General features: G+C 49.2%; 1 pseudogene; it reads right to left on the bottom strand.

The window, feature by feature from the left end:
* LOC142254638 (5-hydroxytryptamine receptor 3A-like) overlaps positions 1 to 21,466 on the bottom strand; it is an 86,700-nt pseudogene extending 65,234 nt beyond the window's left edge.
* Positions 21,467 to 21,914: the final 448 nt, after the last annotated feature.

Below are 21,914 nucleotides of genomic sequence, written 5' to 3'. Positions count from 1 at the left end.
GGGCCTGGTACCTCCCTGGCAGTCCCCTTACTCTGCCACCCCTTTGCTCTCTCTAGCCTTGGGTGGATTTCAGGTGGCACTACCAGGCGACCAATCTCCCCCGTCGGTAGTCACTGCGCAGACGTTGTTAGACTGCAACAGCTCCAGGGTCTGCTCCTCACGTCTGCTCTCCCTGAGCTGCACACTAAACTGGCTCACTGCTTCCTCCTCTCCTGTTCTTGCCTACGTAATCTAGCAACCAGGCTCTCTACCACACCCCTTGAGTGGACATGGAGGCTACGCCCCCTCCTGGATTCCCCAGGGGTCCTCCCAAAGGTAGATGTGTGAGACCTGATTACTATGCGCCTGTGTAGTCACACCTCGGTCAGCCTTCTGGATTACCTGTATTGTACTGCCCCCAGCATGGGTGCAGTACTCAGTGGTGCCTGACCAGGTCAAGGACGCCACACACTTATCATATGTCGGTCCTCTCCCAATACACTTATCAGATGTCGGTACTCCCCCAATGCACTTATACATTGGTCCTCCCCCAATGCAGTTGTCGCGGGCGGGGAGGAGGGTGTCAGCACACCGCGCTCACCCCTTCTGCTCGGGTCCGGCAGTTGCTCCTGGTGGCTCGAGCTGCGGGCCGGATCCCGGGGTGTCTCGAGCGGCACTCCTCGCCCGTGAGTGAAAAGGGGGTTGTTTGTTGGGATTATAGTTCGTGACGCCACCCACGGTTGTGGTGATGGCACCACCGCTGCTCAGTGTGAGGGTCCCGGGGATGGTGATGGGAGCAGCCAGATGTTGTGTTGCCCCTCCGTGGGTAGGGGTTGGTGATCCCGGGGCCCGGTGAGGAGATGTAAAGTGTAGGGCCTGGAGGGCGCAGGGACGCGGGGGCAGCGCTGTGCCTTGCGGCACTATGGTACTCACTCAGCCTGACGCGGACACAGTTTGTACGGTAAACCAACGGCTGGTAGGACGGTCCCACAGACGGCTGCACCTGCACTCCCGGTAGGTGGCGGTGACTTCTCTCTTCCTTGCACTTGTGTGATCTCGTGGTATCGGTGGATTCCCTCCGGTTACCCGCTCCCCGACTGCAATCTGGGCCGGAGGAGCTCTACACTTTGCCCGCAGGCGCTGGCCCTGGGGAAACTGGTGCCTTGGCGGTGGCGGTGTCTCCCCGTTAATGGTCGGGCTGTTGCCGTCAATCGGGACTTTGTTGTTGGGGGATCTGTGTCCCCGTCACTGACGGATTCGGCAAATTGGGCGACTCCTAGCCTTGCCGGGGTCCGAGAGGCCCCTGCCCTGGTGCTGACTGTCCTTCGGAACACTGCTCCAGACCACCGGGCACACAGCCAACGGGGTCCTTCCAGGAACTTCCGAACTGTCCCACTCCGGACAGTCACCGCCGTCGCTGACCTTGCTGTTCTAGCCCTACACACAGCTGGGCTCTCAGGCTTTCTGTCCTTCTGTCACTTTGCTTGCTTCTTTACTTTCACCACTTTCACTTCTCTGTTTACTCTAGCCCCTGCCTGGGCTACTCCTCACTCCTTCCACTTCCTCCTCCCTGACAGAACTCCTCTCTCCAGCTCTCCCCTGAGCTATCTGCTCTCTTGCCCTGCCCGGGCTAATCTGCCTGGTTTACTTCCTGCCTCCAGAGTTGTGAGCTCCTTGGTGGGCGGAGCCAACCGCCTGGCCCACCCCCTGGTGTGCATCATCAACCTCTGGAGGAAGGCAACAAGGATTTCTGGTTAGCAGGTGTGCCTACCTGGAGTGTGGGGTGTGGTGGTGTTGTTATCTGTGTCCCCTGGCTTGCCCAGGGCGACACATTCCCCCTTAGCAAAATGCAGACCGTCCGCGGGCTGCCGTCCTACACCGGTTTTATTTTTCTGTAAAAGGGGATAACAAGGGTTAATCAAACATAAATAACATTTTTAATCATAAACTCTTCCCAAGACGGGAGGCACATTTACTTTAACGTTTCAACGGTGTACGGTCACGGTTTCCGCTCTCTCCCACCCAAGCAACCTGGCCCTGATGCTGCCCCTAAAACCCAGGCAGCACCCCTTGACCCACAGTCCAGCACAAGTCACCCGAGCGGGATCTGTCCTTGCCCTCCAGAGGGTAGCCACCGGTTCCTTTGGTGGCTGGGCCCTGGCCTGCTCTGCTCAGGGCCCTCCCTCCAACCTGCCTCTCCGGAGGCGGCCTGCGGAAACGGTAACGGTACCCAACATATTTACAAGCCACTAACGTTTGTGGTTGCCCTGCAGAGTTCACGGGCTTGTCCATGGCTAGTTCCCATGCATTTTAAACGGTCCCCACGGGGACAACGGTGCCGGCTCCTGCCGGTTGCTAATCACTGCAGACAATCAGGTAAACTTCGGTTAATCATTGTTTTTCATTTTTCAAAACTTTCAACTTTTTCAAACACACACACAACAACCTTTTACATTTGCGGACCCCTTTCACTCATAGAACGGTCTCCCTGTACCTAAGTGGGGGTCTACCTAGGTTGGAAGGGTGGACCTTCGGGGCCCGGTGTCGGTGGTGCTAGACAGTGGGGTAGAGGGAACAATCGGTTCCTCCTCCCTGCTACAGTGTGGGGCAGGCGGAGGTGCAGGGGGGCTGGGTACAGGTTCATCCCTGGGCACTGGCACTGGTTCTGGCTCACGGTTAACCGCTTCCACTACTTCTTCATCCACGGGTTGTGGGAACAGTATCACTGGAAGTATCACCGCGCCGTTCTGTGTAGGCCAGTTTGCTGGGAAGTCACCCATTACAGTGTGGATTACCTCTGCTGCCTTTTCCACTGGTGGAGAAACCGGTACTTCAGCTTCTGCTTTCAATACTGGGGGGCATTTTTTCAAATGGTCCCGAGAAACTGTGGCCAGGGTGCCCCCTTGGTCACGACTGATCTGGTAGGTTTTCCCATTGTCCCACTCGGTGGGTTGTACGACGTAAGGGACTTGCTCCCACTGGTCATCCAGTTTGTGGGCTTTTCTCTTCCGTTTCAGCACCACATCTCCTGGCTGGAAAGGACCTGCAGGCGCCTTCTGGTTGAACCGGTGCTCTTGCTGTTCTCGACTTCGACTGAGGTTTTTCTCTACATACTCCTGGATTTGCCGGTACTGGGCCCTCCTCCGACTCTCCCACTCTGCCGTTGAAGGGAGTGCTTCCGGAGCTTCCAACCCCATCTCCAGATCCACCGGCAGGCGGCCAGGCCGAGCCCTCATCAGATACGCTGGGGTGCACTTCGTCGAGCTGGTTGGGATATTATTGTACATGTCGACCAAGTCGGGTAACTTTTCCGGCCACATGTTCCGTTCTTCCAGCGGTAGCGTCTTGAGGAGCCCCAGGACCAAATGATTCATTTTCTCGCACATGCCGTTGGTTTGGGCGTGGTACGGAGTGGTCCGGATCTTCTTGCAGCCGTACAACTGGCAGAATTCGTGAAACACCTCTGCTTCAAAAGCCGGGCCTTGGTCAGTCAGCACCTTCTCGGGGTACCCATGAGGTCGGCAGAAATAAGCCTGGAACGCACGAGCAGCAGTTCGACCAGTCAGGTCCTTGACGGGGACTACCACCATAAATCTGGAGTAGTGGTCTACCATGGTCAATGCGTAGGTGTACCCACTTCGGCTAGGGGTGAGCTTAACATGGTCTAGGGCGACCAGTTCCAGCGGCTGATGGGTGACGATGGGATGTAACGGTGCCCTCTGGCTAGTCTCGTCCTTTCTCCTCAGCGTACAAGGACCGCACTCTCGGCACCAGGCTTCCACCGATTCACGCATCCCACTCCAATAGAACCGCTCTCTCAACAGCATCTCCAGCTTCTTCCACCCGAAGTGGCCAGCACCATCATGGTATGCCCGCAGTACAGTAGCGACATCAGCCTGAGGAACGATTAACTGGCATATTTTCTCATGGGTCTTCGGGTTGATCAGCTCACGGTACAGCCTCCCTTGGTGTAGGTAAAGCCGTTTCCGTTCTTTCCACAAGCGTTGGGCTTCGGCTGGAGCGCTGGGGTCCATTCCCATGGCGCCTTGTTCCACCAGAGTCTTGACAAGGCGGACAGCCGGCGCTTGGTCCTGGGCGTCCTGCCACTCTTGACTGGCCCGCGGGTCCAGATCCACCCTTTGCTGACATACCTGTACCCTCTCAGTAGGCGGCTGGTGAAACGCAGGCAACTCAATCTCCTCGAGGTCGTCGTCCTCCCACCCCTCTTCTGACAAATGGGGCATCCGGGAGAGTGCATCTGCATTGATGTTGACACGACCAGCTCGGTACTTTATGGTGAAATCATAGTTGGCTAACCGGGCTACCCACCGCTGCTCCAGCGCGCCCAACTTGGCCGTGTTCAGGTGAGTTAACGGATTGTTGTCCGTAAACGCGGTGAATTTTGCTGCCGCCAGGTAGTGGCGGAACCGCTCTGTGATAGCCCACACCAACGCCAATAGCTCGAGCTTGAAGGAGCTATAGTTCTCAGGGTTCCTTTCGGTCGGCCGGAGTTTTCGGCTGGCGTAGGCAATCACCTTCTCCTTTCCATCCTGGACCTGGGACAAGACCGCTCCTAGCCCCACGTTACTGGCGTCCGTGTGGAGAATGAACGGGCGCCCATAGTCAGGGTACGCCAAGACCTCTTCTCCGGTCAAGGCCGCCTTCAACTGGCCAAAGGACTCCTCATGCTGGTCCTCCCACAACAGTGGGGCTCCAATGGGTCTACCACCTTTGGTCTGTCCCACGAGGAGATCTTGCATGGGGGCAGCCATCTTCGTGTACCCCTTTATAAAACGCCGATAGTACCCTACCAGCCCCAGGAACTGCCGTACTTCCCTCACTGTGGTTGGTCTCGGCCAGCTCTGGATGGCAGTGATCTTCTCAGGGTCGGGGGCAACACCATCCGCACTCACCACATGTCCTAGATACTGCACCCTGGGTTTCAGCAGATGGTACTTCGAGGGCTTCAACTTCATCCCGAACTTGGCAAGGGACGCGAACACCTCGGCCAGGTGCTCCAGATGGGCTTCATACGTCTGGGAATAAACAATCACATCATCCAAATACAGCAGGACGGTCTCGAAGTTTAAATGTCCCAAACAGCACTCCATCAACCGTTGGAAGGTCCCGGGGGCATTGCACAGCCCAAACGGCATGCTATTGAATTCGCAGAGCCCCATCGGGGTGGTGAAGGCGGTCTTCTCCCGGTCCTCGGGGGCCACGGCCACTTGCCAGTATCCGCTGGTGAGGTCAAGGGTCGAGAAGTAGTTTGCAGTTCTCAGTGCAGCCAAAGATTCTTCAATACGAGGCAATGGATAGGCATCTTTATGGGTTATCTGGTTGATCTTCCGGTAGTCCACACACATCCGCATGGTACCATCCTTCTTCTTGACCAGTACCAACGGAGCGGCCCAGGGACTACAACTGTCCCGAATAACCCCTGCCTCCTTCATATTCTTCAACATATCTTTGGCACACTGGTAATGTGCAGGGGGAATAGGTCTATACCTCTCTTTGATAGGGGGATGTTCACCCGTGGGAATGTGGTGTTGGACCCCCTTGATCTGCCCAAAGTCTAGGGGGTGCTTACTGAAAACCTGTTCGTACTCCTGCACTACCCTGTGTACCCCTGCCCTGTGATGTGTAGGGGTATCATCAGTGCCCACATGTAGCTGTTGGTGCCACTCCTTGGTGTCCCCCTGGGGTGGGGAAGTGCTGGTGGTAGGTGGGAGTGTGGATGGACGGGCTTCCTGGATAGTGTGAGGGTCCAGGGTGAGTAGTTTGGCAATGGTGGCATACCGGGGGAGCCTGACTTCCTCCTCCCCACAGTTCAACACTCTCACAGGCACTCTCCCTTTCTTCACATCTACCACCCCTCGGGCGGCCACTACAGTGGGCCAGTGCTCGGAAGGCATGGGCTCCATCATCGCAGGGTAGTCACGCCCCTGAGGCCCTACTGCTGCCCTACACCAGATCATCATCTCACTCCTAGGGGGCACAGTCAATGGAGCAACATCCATCACTCGCACTCCACCAATCTCCCCTCCGGTTGAGCTTACATGCTGGCGGTACATCAGGGCGCGGATCTCACGCTGCACAGCCCTCTGCCGGCTCCCCGCCGCCGTGGCGGCTAGCCGTTGCAAAAGGTTCAACACATCAGCCATGCAGTGTTCCATCACATTGGTTCCCAGCACTATTTTCGGGTTATGATCACTAGGTTCATTCATGATCACAATCATGCCCTGATGTTGCAGTTCAGCTTGCCCCACTGTCATAGCCACTTCTTTATACCCCACCTGGGTCAATGGAAGTCCATTAGCGGCAATCAAATTTATACTAGGGTCTGGAGGCGCCAGCTCGTCTGTGGCCCAATACTGCTGGTACAAGGTATACGGTATGGTAGTTACCTGTGATCCAGTGTCCAGGAGAGCCATCACGGGTATGCCGTCCACAGCCACAGGGATGATAGGGCGGGCCCCGACATATCGGTCTCGCCAGTCCGGGGGGCCACGGTGTTCTACTCCTGAGGATTGGCCCGGGGCCCCAGGGGTTGCTCGTTTAACGGGCACTGTCGGTAAACATGGCCCGGCTTACGGCACTTGTAGCAGATTGGAGGTCTGCTCCGCGGGTTGTTAGCGCTTCTCCGCTGCATCCAGGGAACATCTTCGGGACTGTCAGCAAGCTGTATCTGCGCTTGGGGCTGAGATCTGGTCAGGGGTTGTAGTGCAGCAAGGATTTTGGCAAGGTCTCCGTCCAGGCGACGGACCTGGGCTGCCAGTTCTTCCACTGTGCTGCTTGAGGCTGCAGGTAGTAAGGAGGTTGGTTTGGCTGGAGCCGCCACAACGGGAGCTGTCTCGACGGGCCACGGGACGGGTTCCAGAACTTCAGCAGCTGGGGGCTGTAGTGCTTTGATAGCCCGCTCCTTTAACACAGCAAAGTCCACATCAGGGTGTTCCAGGGCCCACAGCCGGAGCTGTTTACGATCCTCAGGGGACCTCATCCCCTACGCAAATTGCTCCACCAACATCTTGTTGCTATCCGCCTCATTAATAGAGTTCACCCGCTTCAGCGTGCGGAGGGCGGTCTGCAGACGTAGAGCATAGTCCCGAATGCTATCCCCAGCTCGTTGCCGGCACTGGTAAAACTGCATCCTCAGCTCAGCTTCTGTCCGGGTCTCGAAGGCAGTCTGTAGCTTCTCGAAGATGGTGGCTACAGAGAGCCGGTCCCCCTCGGCCCAGGTCTCCGCTTCCTGCTCCGCCGCACCGGTTAACTGGCCTAGCACTATCGCTGCACGTTGCTTATCAGTCAGGGGGTACAGCTCTAGCAACGGGTTAAGCTTTTTCCGGAAGGCCTGTAGGGCATCCGGTTTCCCGTCATACTGCGGTAGCCAGGCAGCTCCGGGCGCATAGGGCAAGGAAAACGGCATGACCTGAGCAAGCGCGGGGGCCGCGGCACCTCCCGCCAGTACGGCCGGGACCTGGGCAGGCCCATTCCCATCCGCGGGTGCCGCTGCGGCTGCGACCACCGCTCCTCCAGCGGCTCCGTCGGGCGCAGACATCTTGTTTCCGTCCCCCTTAGCTCTTTCCGGCCCCTCCTCTCTCGGGGCGGGGTTTTGGCCTTCACGCTTCTACTGCTCGAGAAGACGCTCGAGCGGGAACTTTCGCGCCAAAGATGGCGACTTCTGAAATTTTTCTGCCGGATACCTCCGGCGGTAACAAGGCGCACCTCTACCAGACGGCAGAGCGGTAAGATCCTGTTCGTGACGCCAAGTTGTCGCGGGCGGGGAGGAGGGTGTCAGCACACCGCGCTCACCCCTTCTGCTCGGGTCCGGCAGTTGCTCCTGGTGGCTCGAGCTGCGGGCCGGATCCCGGGGTGTCTCGAGCGGCACTCCTCGCCCGTGAGTGAAAAGGGGGTTGTTTGTTGGGATTATAGTTCGTGACGCCACCCACGGTTGTGGTGATGGCACCACCGCTGCTCAGTGTGAGGGTCCCGGGGATGGTGATGGGAGCAGCCAGATGTTGTGTTGCCCCTCCGTGGGTAGGGGTTGGTGATCCCGGGGCCCGGTGAGGAGATGTAAAGTGTAGGGCCTGGAGGGCGCAGGGACGCGGGGGCAGCGCTGTGCCTTGCGGCACTATGGTACTCACTCAGCCTGACGCGGACACAGTTTGTACGGTAAACCAACGGCTGGTAGGACGGTCCCACAGACGGCTGCACCTGCACTCCCGGTAGGTGGCGGTGACTTCTCTCTTCCTTGCACCTGTGTGATCTCGTGGTATCGGTGGATTCCCTCCGGTTACCCGCTCCCCGACTGCAATCTGGGCCGGAGGAGCTCTACACTTTGCCCGCAGGCGCTGGCCCTGGGGAAACTGGTGCCTTGGCGGTGGCGGTGTCTCCCCGTTAATGGTCGGGCTGTTGCCGTCAATCGGGACTTTGTTGTTGGGGGATCTGCGTCCCCGTCACTGACGGATTCGGCAAATTGGGCGACTCCTAGCCTTGCCGGGGTCCGAGAGGCCCCTGCCCTGGTGCTGACTGTCCTTCGGAACACTGCTCCAGACCACCGGGCACACAGCCAACGGGGTCCTTCCAGGAACTTCCGAACTGTCCCACTCCGGACAGTCACCGCCGTCGCTGACCTTGCTGTTCTAGCCCTACACACAGCTGGGCTCTCAGGCTTTCTGTCCTTCTGTCACTTTGCTTGCTTCTTTACTTTCACCACTTTCACTTCTCTGTTTACTCTAGCCCCTGCCTGGGCTACTCCTCACTCCTTCCACTTCCTCCTCCCTGACAGAACTCCTCTCTCCAGCTCTCCCCTGAGCTATCTGCTCTCTTGCCCTGCCCGGGCTAATCTGCCTGGTTTACTTCCTGCCTCCAGAGTTGTGAGCTCCTTGGTGGGCGGAGCCAACCGCCTGGCCCACCCCCTGGTGTGCATCATCAACCTCTGGAGGAAGGCAACAAGGATTTCTGGTTAGCAGGTGTGCCTACCTGGAGTGTGGGGTGTGGTGGTGTTGTTATCTGTGTCCCCTGGCTTGCCCAGGGCGACACACACTTATCATACGTCGGTCCTCCCCCAATGCACTTATCATATGTTGGTTCTCTCCCAATGCACTTATCAGACGTCGGTCCTCTCCCAATGCACTTATCATATGTTGGTCCTCTTCCAATGCACTTATACGTTGGTCCTCTCCATATGCACTTCAGAGACGTTCGTCCTCCTCCAATGCACTTATCATTCGTCAGTCATCCACAATGCACTTATCATACTTCAGTCCTCCCTAATGCACTTATCATACTATATGATAAGTGAAGAAAAAACAAAAAGCCAGCACCAAATGTGCACTTCAGCACTAAACATTCCAAACTGTACTTATTATAAAAATTTGGAGATTTTTGGCAAAAAATTGCAATTTCTTGAGCTGCCTCGCCACGTCACGGCAAATCTCATTAGAGGCAGTCCTACACTAAAATATTTTTATAAAATGTGCCATACGGCCTCATATATGAATAGTAGAACTGCTCTCAGCAGCACTCACCTGGTCTATTTCAATCCCGTACCCATGACTGAGTCATGGCTGTGGGCGGGACAGGTCCAAGCAAATGCTGCATGAAGTAAATAGCCTGTGGACAAAGCCTGATGACTTAATGTGAACAGTCACCAACCGCCAAAATCTAGACAGATGGAATACATCCCAAATTGGGGTGCATAGCAAGGTGGAGGTCAACCACCGACCAATTCAATGAAGAAAAAACAAAAAGCCAGCACCAAATGTGCACTTCAGCACTAAACATTCCAAACTGTACTTATTATAAAAATTTGGAGATTTTTGGCAAAAAATTGCAATTTCTTGAGCTGCCTCGCCACGTCACGGCAAATCTCATTAGAGGCAGTCCTACACTAAAATATTTTTATAAAATGTGCCATACGGCCTCATATATGAATAGTAGAACTGCTCTCAGCAGCACTCACCTGGTCTATTTCAATCCCGTACCCATGACTGAGTCATGGCTGTGGGCGGGACAGGTCCAAGCAAATGCTGCATGAAGTAAATAGCCTGTGGACAAAGCCTGATGACTTAATGTGAACAGTCACCAACCGCCAAAATCTAGACAGATGGAATACATCCCAAATTGGGGTGCATAGCAAGGTGGAGGTCAACCACCGACCAATTCAATGAAGAAAAAACAAAAAGCCAGCACCAAATGTGCACTTCAGCACTAAACATTCCAAACTGTACTTATTATAAAAATTTGGAGATTTTTGGCAAAAAATTGCAATTTCTTGAGCTGCCTCGCCACGTCACGGCAAATCTCATTAGAGGCAGTCCTACACTAAAATATTTTTATAAAATGTGCCATACGGCCTCATATATGAATAGTAGAACTGCTCTCAGCAGCACTCACCTGGTCTATTTCAATCCCGTACCCATGACTGAGTCATGGCTGTGGGCGGGACAGGTCCAAGCAAATGCTGCATGAAGTAAATAGCCTGTGGACAAAGCCTGATGACTTAATGTGAACAGTCACCAACCGCCAAAATCTAGACAGATGGAATACATCCCAAATTGGGGTGCATAGCAAGGTGGAGGTCAACCACCGACCAATTCAATGAAGAAAAAACAAAAAGCCAGCACCAAATGTGCACTTCAGCACTAAACATTCCAAACTGTACTTATTATAAAAATTTGGAGATTTTTGGCAAAAAATTGCAATTTCTTGAGCTGCCTCGCCACGTCACGGCAAATCTCATTAGAGGCAGTCCTACACTAAAATATTTTTATAAAATGTGCCATACGGCCTCATATATGAATAGTAGAACTGCTCTCAGCAGCACTCACCTGGTCTATTTCAATCCCGTACCCATGACTGAGTCATGGCTGTGGGCGGGACAGGTCCAAGCAAATGCTGCATGAAGTAAATAGCCTGTGGACAAAGCCTGATGACTTAATGTGAACAGTCACCAACCGCCAAAATCTAGACAGATGGAATACATCCCAAATTGGGGTGCATAGCAAGGTGGAGGTCAACCACCGACCAATTCAATGAAGAAAAAACAAAAAGCCAGCACCAAATGTGCACTTCAGCACTAAACATTCCAAACTGTACTTATTATAAAAATTTGGAGATTTTTGGCAAAAAATTGCAATTTCTTGAGCTGCCTCGCCACGTCACGGCAAATCTCATTAGAGGCAGTCCTACACTAAAATATTTTTATAAAATGTGCCATACGGCCTCATATATGAATAGTAGAACTGCTCTCAGCAGCACTCACCTGGTCTATTTCAATCCCGTACCCATGACTGAGTCATGGCTGTGGGCGGGACAGGTCCAAGCAAATGCTGCATGAAGTAAATAGCCTGTGGACAAAGCCTGATGACTTAATGTGAACAGTCACCAACCGCCAAAATCTAGACAGATGGAATACATCCCAAATTGGGGTGCATAGCAAGGTGGAGGTCAACCACCGACCAATTCAATGAAGAAAAAACAAAAAGCCAGCACCAAATGTGCACTTCAGCACTAAACATTCCAAACTGTACTTATTATAAAAATTTGGAGATTTTTGGCAAAAAATTGCAATTTCTTGAGCTGCCTCGCCACGTCACGGCAAATCTCATTAGAGGCAGTCCTACACTAAAATATTTTTATAAAATGTGCCATACGGCCTCATATATGAATAGTAGAACTGCTCTCAGCAGCACTCACCTGGTCTATTTCAATCCCGTACCCATGACTGAGTCATGGCTGTGGGCGGGACAGGTCCAAGCAAATGCTGCATGAAGTAAATAGCCTGTGGACAAAGCCTGATGACTTAATGTGAACAGTCACCAACCGCCAAAATCTAGACAGATGGAATACATCCCAAATTGGGGTGCATAGCAAGGTGGAGGTCAACCACCGACCAATTCAATGAAGAAAAAACAAAAAGCCAGCACCAAATGTGCACTTCAGCACTAAACATTCCAAACTGTACTTATTATAAAAATTTGGAGATTTTTGGCAAAAAATTGCAATTTCTTGAGCTGCCTCGCCACGTCACGGCAAATCTCATTAGAGGCAGTCCTACACTAAAATATTTTTATAAAATGTGCCATACGGCCTCATATATGAATAGTAGAACTGCTCTCAGCAGCACTCACCTGGTCTATTTCAATCCCGTACCCATGACTGAGTCATGGCTGTGGGCGGGACAGGTCCAAGCAAATGCTGCATGAAGTAAATAGCCTGTGGACAAAGCCTGATGACTTAATGTGAACAGTCACCAACCGCCAAAATCTAGACAGATGGAATACATCCCAAATTGGGGTGCATAGCAAGGTGGAGGTCAACCACCGACCAATTCAATGAAGAAAAAACAAAAAGCCAGCACCAAATGTGCACTTCAGCACTAAACATTCCAAACTGTACTTATTATAAAAATTTGGAGATTTTTGGCAAAAAATTGCAATTTCTTGAGCTGCCTCGCCACGTCACGGCAAATCTCATTAGAGGCAGTCCTACACTAAAATATTTTTATAAAATGTGCCATACGGCCTCATATATGAATAGTAGAACTGCTCTCAGCAGCACTCACCTGGTCTATTTCAATCCCGTACCCATGACTGAGTCATGGCTGTGGGCGGGACAGGTCCAAGCAAATGCTGCATGAAGTAAATAGCCTGTGGACAAAGCCTGATGACTTAATGTGAACAGTCACCAACCGCCAAAATCTAGACAGATGGAATACATCCCAAATTGGGGTGCATAGCAAGGTGGAGGTCAACCACCGACCAATTCAATGAAGAAAAAACAAAAAGCCAGCACCAAATGTGCACTTCAGCACTAAACATTCCAAACTGTACTTATTATAAAAATTTGGAGATTTTTGGCAAAAAATTGCAATTTCTTGAGCTGCCTCGCCACGTCACGGCAAATCTCATTAGAGGCAGTCCTACACTAAAATATTTTTATAAAATGTGCCATACGGCCTCATATATGAATAGTAGAACTGCTCTCAGCAGCACTCACCTGGTCTATTTCAATCCCGTACCCATGACTGAGTCATGGCTGTGGGCGGGACAGGTCCAAGCAAATGCTGCATGAAGTAAATAGCCTGTGGACAAAGCCTGATGACTTAATGTGAACAGTCACCAACCGCCAAAATCTAGACAGATGGAATACATCCCAAATTGGGGTGCATAGCAAGGTGGAGGTCAACCACCGACCAATTCAATGAAGAAAAAACAAAAAGCCAGCACCAAATGTGCACTTCAGCACTAAACATTCCAAACTGTACTTATTATAAAAATTTGGAGATTTTTGGCAAAAAATTGCAATTTCTTGAGCTGCCTCGCCACGTCACGGCAAATCTCATTAGAGGCAGTCCTACACTAAAATATTTTTATAAAATGTGCCATACGGCCTCATATATGAATAGTAGAACTGCTCTCAGCAGCACTCACCTGGTCTATTTCAATCCCGTACCCATGACTGAGTCATGGCTGTGGGCGGGACAGGTCCAAGCAAATGCTGCATGAAGTAAATAGCCTGTGGACAAAGCCTGATGACTTAATGTGAACAGTCACCAACCGCCAAAATCTAGACAGATGGAATACATCCCAAATTGGGGTGCATAGCAAGGTGGAGGTCAACCACCGACCAATTCAATGAAGAAAAAACAAAAAGCCAGCACCAAATGTGCACTTCAGCACTAAACATTCCAAACTGTACTTATTATAAAAATTTGGAGATTTTTGGCAAAAAATTGCAATTTCTTGAGCTGCCTCGCCACGTCACGGCAAATCTCATTAGAGGCAGTCCTACACTAAAATATTTTTATAAAATGTGCCATACGGCCTCATATATGAATAGTAGAAATGCTATTGGCAATTTTTTGCCAAAAATCTCAAAATTTTTAAAATAAGTACAGTTTGGAATGTTTAGTGCCGCAGTGCACATTTGGTGCTGGCTTTTTGTTTTTTCTTCATTGAATTGGTCGGTGGTTGACCTCCACCTTGCTATGCACCCCAATTTGGGATGTATTCCATCTGTCTGGATTTTGGCGGTTGGTGACTGTTCACATTAAGTCATCAGGCTTTGTCCACAGGCTATTTACTTCATGCAGCATTTGCTTGGACCTGTCCCGCCCACAGCCATGACTCAGTCATGGGTACGGGATTGAAATAGACCAGGTGAGTGCTCCTAAGAGCAGTTCTACTATTCATATGTGAGGCCGTATGGCACATTTTATAAAAATATTTTAGTGTAGGACTGCTTCAAATGAGATTTGCCGTGACGTGGCGAAGCAGCTCAAGAAATTGCAATTTTTTGCCAAAAATCTCAAAATTTTTAAAATAAGTACAGTTTGGAATGTTTAGTGCCGCAGTGCACATTTGGTGCTGGCTTTTTGTTTTTTCTTCATTGAATTGGTCGGTGGTTGACCTCCACCTTGCTATGCACCCCAATTTGGGATGTATTCCATCTGTCTGGATTTTGGCGGTTGGTGACTGTTCACATTAAGTCATCAGGCTTTGTCCACAGGCTATTTACTTCATGCAGCATTTGCTTGGACCTGTCCCGCCCACAGCCATGACTCAGTCATGGGTACGGGATTGAAATAGACCAGGTGAGTGCTGCTAAGAGCAGTTCTACTATTCATATGTGAGGCCGTATGGCACATTTTATAAAAATATTTTAGTGTAGGACTGCTTCAAATGAGATTTGCCGTGACGTGGCGAAGCAGCTCAAGAAATTGCAATTTTTTGCCAAAAATCTCAAAATTTTTAAAATAAGTACAGTTTGGAATGTTTAGTGCCGCAGTGCACATTTGGTGCTGGCTTTTTGTTTTTTCTTCATTGAATTGGTCGGTGGTTGACCTCCACCTTGCTATGCACCCCAATTTGGGATGTATTCCATCTGTCTGGATTTTGGCGGTTGGTGACTGTTCACATTAAGTCATCAGGCTTTGTCCACAGGCTATTTACTTCATGCAGCATTTGCTTGGACCTGTCCCGCCCACAGCCATGACTCAGTCATGGGTACGGGATTGAAATAGACCAGGTGAGTGCTGCTAAGAGCAGTTCTACTATTCATATGTGAGGCCGTATGGCACATTTTATAAAAATATTTTAGTGTAGGACTGCTTCAAATGAGATTTGCCGTGACGTGGCGAAGCAGCTCAAGAAATTGCAATTTTTTGCCAAAAATCTCAAAATTTTTAAAATAAGTACAGTTTGGAATGTTTAGTGCCGCAGTGCACATTTGGTGCTGGCTTTTTGTTTTTTCTTCATTGAATTGGTCGGTGGTTGACCTCCACCTTGCTATGCACCCCAATTTGGGATGTATTCCATCTGTCTGGATTTTGGCGGTTGGTGACTGTTCACATTAAGTCATCAGGCTTTGTCCACAGGCTATTTACTTCATGCAGCATTTGCTTGGACCTGTCCCGCCCACAGCCATGACTCAGTCATGGGTACGGGATTGAAATAGACCAGGTGAGTGCTGCTAAGAGCAGTTCTACTATTCATATGTGAGGCCGTATGGCACATTTTATAAAAATATTTTAGTGTAGGACTGCTTCAAATGAGATTTGCCGTGACGTGGCGAAGCAGCTCAAGAAATTGCAATTTTTTGCCAAAAATCTCAAAATTTTTAAAATAAGTACAGTTTGGAATGTTTAGTGCCGCAGTGCACATTTGGTGCTGGCTTTTTGTTTTTTCTTCATTGAATTGGTCGGTGGTTGACCTCCACCTTGCTATGCACCCCAATTTGGGATGTATTCCATCTGTCTGGATTTTGGCGGTTGGTGACTGTTCACATTAAGTCATCAGGCTTTGTCCACAGGCTATTTACTTCATGCAGCATTTGCTTGGACCTGTCCCGCCCACAGCCATGACTCAGTCATGGGTACGGGATTGAAATAGACCAGGTGAGTGCTGCTAAGAGCAGTTCTACTATTCATATGTGAGGCCGTATGGCACATTTTATAAAAATATTTTAGTGTAGGACTGCTTCAAATGAGATTTGCCGTGACGTGGCGAAGCAGCTCAAGAAATTGCAATTTTTTGCCAAAAATCTCAAAATTTTTAAAATAAGTACAGTTTGGAATGTTTAGTGCCGCAGTGCACATTTGGTGCTGGCTTTTTGTTTTTTCTTCATTGAATTGGTCAGTGGTTGACCTCCACCTTGCTATGCACCCCAATTTGGGATGTATTCCATCTGTCTGGATTTTGGCGGTTGGTGACTGTTCACATTAAGTCATCAGGCTTTGTCCACAGGCTATTTACTTCATGCAGCATTTGCTTGGACCTGTCCCGCCCACAGCCATGACTCAGTCATGGGTACGGGATTGAAATAGACCAGGTGACTGCTGCTAAGAGCAGTTCTACTATTCATATGTGAGGCCGTATGGCACATTTTATAAAAATATTTTAGTGTAGGACTGCTTCAAATGAGATTTGCCGTGACGTGGCGAAGCAGCTCAAGAAATTGCAATTTTTTGCCAAAAATCTCAAAATTTTTAAAATAAGTACAGTTTGGAATGTTTAGTGCCGCAGTGCACATTTGGTGCTGGCTTTTTGTTTTTTCTTCATTGAATTGGTCGGTGGTTGACCTCCACCTTGCTATGCACCCCAATTTGGGATGTATTCCATCTGTCTGGATTTTGGCGGTTGGTGACTGTTCACATTAAGTCATCAGGCTTTGTCCACAGGCTATTTACTTCATGCAGCATTTGCTTGGACCTGTCCCGCCCACAGCCATGACTCAGTCATGGGTACGGGATTGAAATAGACCAGGTGAGTGCTGCTAAGAGCAGTTCTACTATTCATATGTGAGGCCGTATGGCACATTTTATAAAAATATTTTAGTGTAGGACTGCTTCAAATGAGATTTGCCGTGACGTGGCGAAGCAGCTCAAGAAATTGCAATTTTTTGCCAAAAATCTCAAAATTTTTAAAATAAGTACAGTTTGGAATGTTTAGTGCCGCAGTGCACATTTGGTGCTGGCTTTTTGTTTTTTCTTCATTGAATTGGTCGGTGGTTGACCTCCACCTTGCTATGCACCCCAATTTGGGATGTATTCCATCTGTCTGGATTTTGGCGGTTGGTGACTGTTCACATTAAGTCATCAGGCTTTGTCCACAGGCTATTTACTTCATGCAGCATTTGCTTGGACCTGTCCCGCCCACAGCCATGACTCAGTCATGGGTACGGGATTGAAATAGACCAGGTGAGTGCTGCTAAGAGCAGTTCTACTATTCATATGTGAGGCCGTATGGCACATTTTATAAAAATATTTTAGTGTAGGACTGCTTCAAATGAGATTTGCCGTGACGTGGCGAAGCAGCTCAAGAAATTGCAATTTTTTGCCAAAAATCTCAAAATTTTTAAAATAAGTACAGTTTGGAATGTTTAGTGCCGCAGTGCACATTTGGTGCTGGCTTTTTGTTTTTTCTTCATTGAATTGGTCGGTGGTTGACCTCCACCTTGCTATGCACCCCAATTTGGGATGTATTCCATCTGTCTGGATTTTGGCGGTTGGTGACTGTTCACATTAAGTCATCAGGCTTTGTCCACAGGCTATTTACTTCATGCAGCATTTGCTTGGACCTGTCCCGCCCACAGCCATGATTCAGTCATGGGTACGGGATTGAAATAGACCAGGTGAGTGCTGCTAAGAGCAGTTCTACTATTCATATGTGAGGCCGTATGGCACATTTTATAAAAATATTTTAGTGTAGGACTGCTTCAAATGAGATTTGCCGTGACGTGGCGAAGCAGCTCAAGAAATTGCAATTTTTTGCCAAAAATCTCAAAATTTTTAAAATAAGTACAGTTTGGAATGTTTAGTGCCGCAGTGCACATTTGGTGCTGGCTTTTTGTTTTTTCTTCATTGAATTGGTCGGTGGTTGACCTCCACCTTGCTATGCACCCCAATTTGGGATGTATTCCATCTGTCTGGATTTTGGCGGTTGGTGACTGTTCACATTAAGTCATCAGGCTTTGTCCACAGGCTATTTACTTCATGCAGCATTTGCTTGGACCTGTCCCGCCCACAGCCATGACTCAGTCATGGGTACGGGATTGAAATAGACCAGGTGAGTGCTGCTAAGAGCAGTTCTACTATTCATATGTGAGGCCGTATGGCACATTTTATAAAAATATTTTAGTGTAGGACTGCTTCAAATGAGATTTGCCGTGACGTGGCGAAGCAGCTCAAGAAATTGCAATTTTTTGCCAAAAATCTCAAAATTTTTAAAATAAGTACAGTTTGGAATGTTTAGTGCCGCAGTGCACATTTGGTGCTGGCTTTTTGTTTTTTCTTCATTGAATTGGTCGGTGGTTGACCTCCACCTTGCTATGCACCCCAATTTGGGATGTATTCCATCTGTCTGGATTTTGGCGGTTGGTGACTGTTCACATTAAGTCATCAGGCTTTGTCCACAGGCTATTTACTTCATGCAGCATTTGCTTGGACCTGTCCCGCCCACAGCCATGACTCAGTCATGGGTACGGGATTGAAATAGACCAGGTGAGTGCTGCTAAGAGCAGTTCTACTATTCATATGTGAGGCCGTATGGCACATTTTATAAAAATATTTTAGTGTAGGACTGCTTCAAATGAGATTTGCCGTGACGTGGCGAAGCAGCTCAAGAAATTGCAATTTTTTGCCAAAAATCTCAAAATTTTTAAAATAAGTACAGTTTGGAATGTTTAGTGCCGCAGTGCACATTTGGTGCTGGCTTTTTGTTTTTTCTTCATTGAATTGGTTGGTGGTTGACCTCCACCTTGCTATGCACCCCAATTTGGGATGTATTCCATCTGTCTGGATTTTGGCGGTTGGTGACTGTTCACATTAAGTCATCAGGCTTTGTCCACAGGCTATTTACTTCATGCAGCATTTGCTTGGACCTGTCCCGCCCACAGCCATGACTCAGTCATGGGTACGGGATTGAAATAGACCAGGTGAGTGCTGCTAAGAGCAGTTCTACTATTCATATGTGAGGCCGTATGGCACATTTTATAAAAATATTTTAGTGTAGGACTGCTTCAAATGAGATTTGCCGTGACGTGGCGAAGCAGCTCAAGAAATTGCAATTTTTTGCCAAAAATCTCAAAATTTTTAAAATAAGTACAGTTTGGAATGTTTAGTGCCGCAGTGCACATTTGGTGCTGGCTTTTTGTTTTTTCTTCATTGAATTGGTCGGTGGTTGACCTCCACCTTGCTATGCACCCCAATTTGGGATGTATTCCATCTGTCTGGATTTTGGCGGTTGGTGACTGTTCACATTAAGTCATCAGGCTTTGTCCACAGGCTATTTACTTCATGCAGCATTTGCTTGGACCTGTCCCGCCCACAGCCATGACTCAGTCATGGGTACGGGATTGAAATAGACCAGGTGAGTGCTGCTAAGAGCAGTTCTACTATTCATATGTGAGGCCGTATGGCACATTTTATAAAAATATTTTAGTGTAGGACTGCTTCAAATGAGATTTGCCGTGACGTGGCGAAGCAGCTCAAGAAATTGCAATTTTTTGCCAAAAATCTCAAAATTTTTAAAATAAGTACAGTTTGGAATGTTTAGTGCCGCAGTGCACATTTGGTGCTGGCTTTTTGTTTTTTCTTATATGATAAGTGCATTGGGATAGGACCAATGTATGATAAGTGCATTGGGGAGGGCTGAAGTATGATAAGGGCATTGGGAGAGGACCAACGTATGATTCAGACGTTGGTCCTCTCCCAATGCCCTTATCATACTTCAGTCCTCCCCAATGCACTTATCATACGTCGGTCCTCCCCAATGCACTTATCATACGTCGGTCCTCCTCCAATGCACTTTCAGCTTTATTAGCAAATGCATACTCTATGGGATTCTTAAAGCTGGAGAAACTCTTCTAGGCCAAACAGGTATCAATTATCTTGTATTTAAGAACTACATAGCCATGTACAATGTTGGAGGGGAATATAAAGTTTTTGATAAATTCCCCATAAGAGCAATTGAGTTAGACTTGTACTGTCATTCCATGCACTGGCTGACACAGACTGAAGAGGGCCGTGGTGCAAGGACACAATATGGTCCATTTGCAGTCCAAAAGATCTTCATAATGCACATTTCCACAAGTTTTGGAGCTAGAAATGGACTCCCTTTACTCTTGGGCCCGAGGTTGCACCAAAGAAATGTCCGACCTGGATTCCAGGCACAGATGACCATAAGTTTGAGCCACTGAACCTCTGTAAAAATGAAGGCAACATAGCTATCACTAGATTATTGTAGCCCCTTCATTTTATTAATAAGATAAGGGTCAACTTGAAAAATCAAAGCTTTTAAGGAACCAAAACAAATATAAAATTACACATGTGGTGTCTTACCATGTTGACGATCGTGTACAAGGACATGTCAATATACACCGTGGTTGGAGTTGTCCAGTTCTTAACTGGACGAACTGAAGATCCGGGAATATCTTGATTATTAGCCAGGTTTTGCGCTAAAGGCCCCGTCACACTAAGCAACATCGCTAGCAACATCGCTGGTAACGAACAACTTTTGTGACGTTGTTAGCGATGTTGCTGTGTGTGACATCCAGCAACAACCTGGCCCCTGCTGTGAGGTCGTTGGTTGTTGCTGAATGTCCTGGGCCATTTTTTAGTTGTTGCTGTCCTGCTGTGAAGCACAGATCGCTGTGTGTGACAGCGAGACAGCAACAACTAATGTGCAGTGAGCAGGGAGCCAGCTTCTGCTGAGGCTGGTAACTAATGTAAACATCGGGTAACCAAGAAGCCCTGTCCTTGGTTACCCGATATTTACCTTTGATACCAGCCTCCTCCGCTCTCACTGCCAGTGCCGGCTCCTGCTCTGTGCACAGATAGCTGCAGCACACATCAGGCAATTAACCCGATGTGTGCTGTAACTAGGAGAGCAAGGAGCCAGCGCTCAGTGTGCGCTGCTCCCTGCTCTGTGCACATTTAGCTGCAGCACACATCGGGTTAATTAACCTGATGTGTGCTGTAACTAGGAGACTGGGGGCTGGTCACTGGTTGCTGGTGAGCTCACCAGCAACTCGTGTAGCCACGCTCCAGCGATCCCTGCCAGGTCAGGTTGCTGGTGGGATCGCTGGAGCGTCGCAGTGTGACAGCTCACCAGCAACCTCCTAGCAACTTACCAGCGATCCCTATCGTTGTTGGGATCGCTGGTAAGTTGCTTAGTGTGACTGGACCTTTAGTCATAGAAGCTACAGACCTTCTCAGCACTGTTCATACCTAAGAGAGCGTATAAGGATGCCCGTTAGCTAAAGCCCCCAAAGATCTCAGCATAAGTTGTCATCACACTATATACTTAACCAGACTGGAGTGGAAAACATGGTCAGAGATTGTCCTTGTCCCTACGACATTGACTCTGATAGCTGACAATATTAGCAGAAGCCTTCTATCGGCCCAACGTGTCGATTATAAAATATTAAGTGACTTACCCCATTGGAAGATTGAGATCAGCAAGAAAATACTACGTGGAGTCATTTCAAAGACAATGAAGTTTCTGATATTTCTCCTTTTGTGCACATTTTCGAGTACTTTCTGTAATTCGGGCAGGGGAGGTGCTCAGATCTGGAATCTGGTGCAAGGAATCAAAGTGGATAAACTTGTTTACAAAAATCTAACTCCTTTACTGTTGGCTTGAAACATTTTACAGAGGAGTGAGTGGGGAACGTCAACATTTTAAAGGGGTTGTGTGTTACCCAGGGAATGGGGTACTCGGTCTCGGGCAGTGTATAACTTGGGAATGCCACTTTGGTGGCTGTTGCCCAGTCCTGTGCCCTGGGTGCTTTTTAATGGGGAGTATTTACAGGGGAGATTAAAGTCATTTGTGTGACACCACCTGCGGGTTGCAGTTAAGGTTGTGGAACCGCCGCTGCTGAGTTTATTATTCCCCATGGCTGGTTTTAATGGCAGCTGTGGTGGTAGGCCC

Source organism: Anomaloglossus baeobatrachus, chromosome 10 (genome assembly GCF_048569485.1).
Source record: "Anomaloglossus baeobatrachus isolate aAnoBae1 chromosome 10, aAnoBae1.hap1, whole genome shotgun sequence".
NCBI classification, from domain to species: domain Eukaryota; kingdom Metazoa; phylum Chordata; class Amphibia; order Anura; family Aromobatidae; genus Anomaloglossus; species Anomaloglossus baeobatrachus.
Note: the sequence above shows the minus strand (reverse complement) of the source record. Positions and strands in the feature narration are given on the sequence as shown.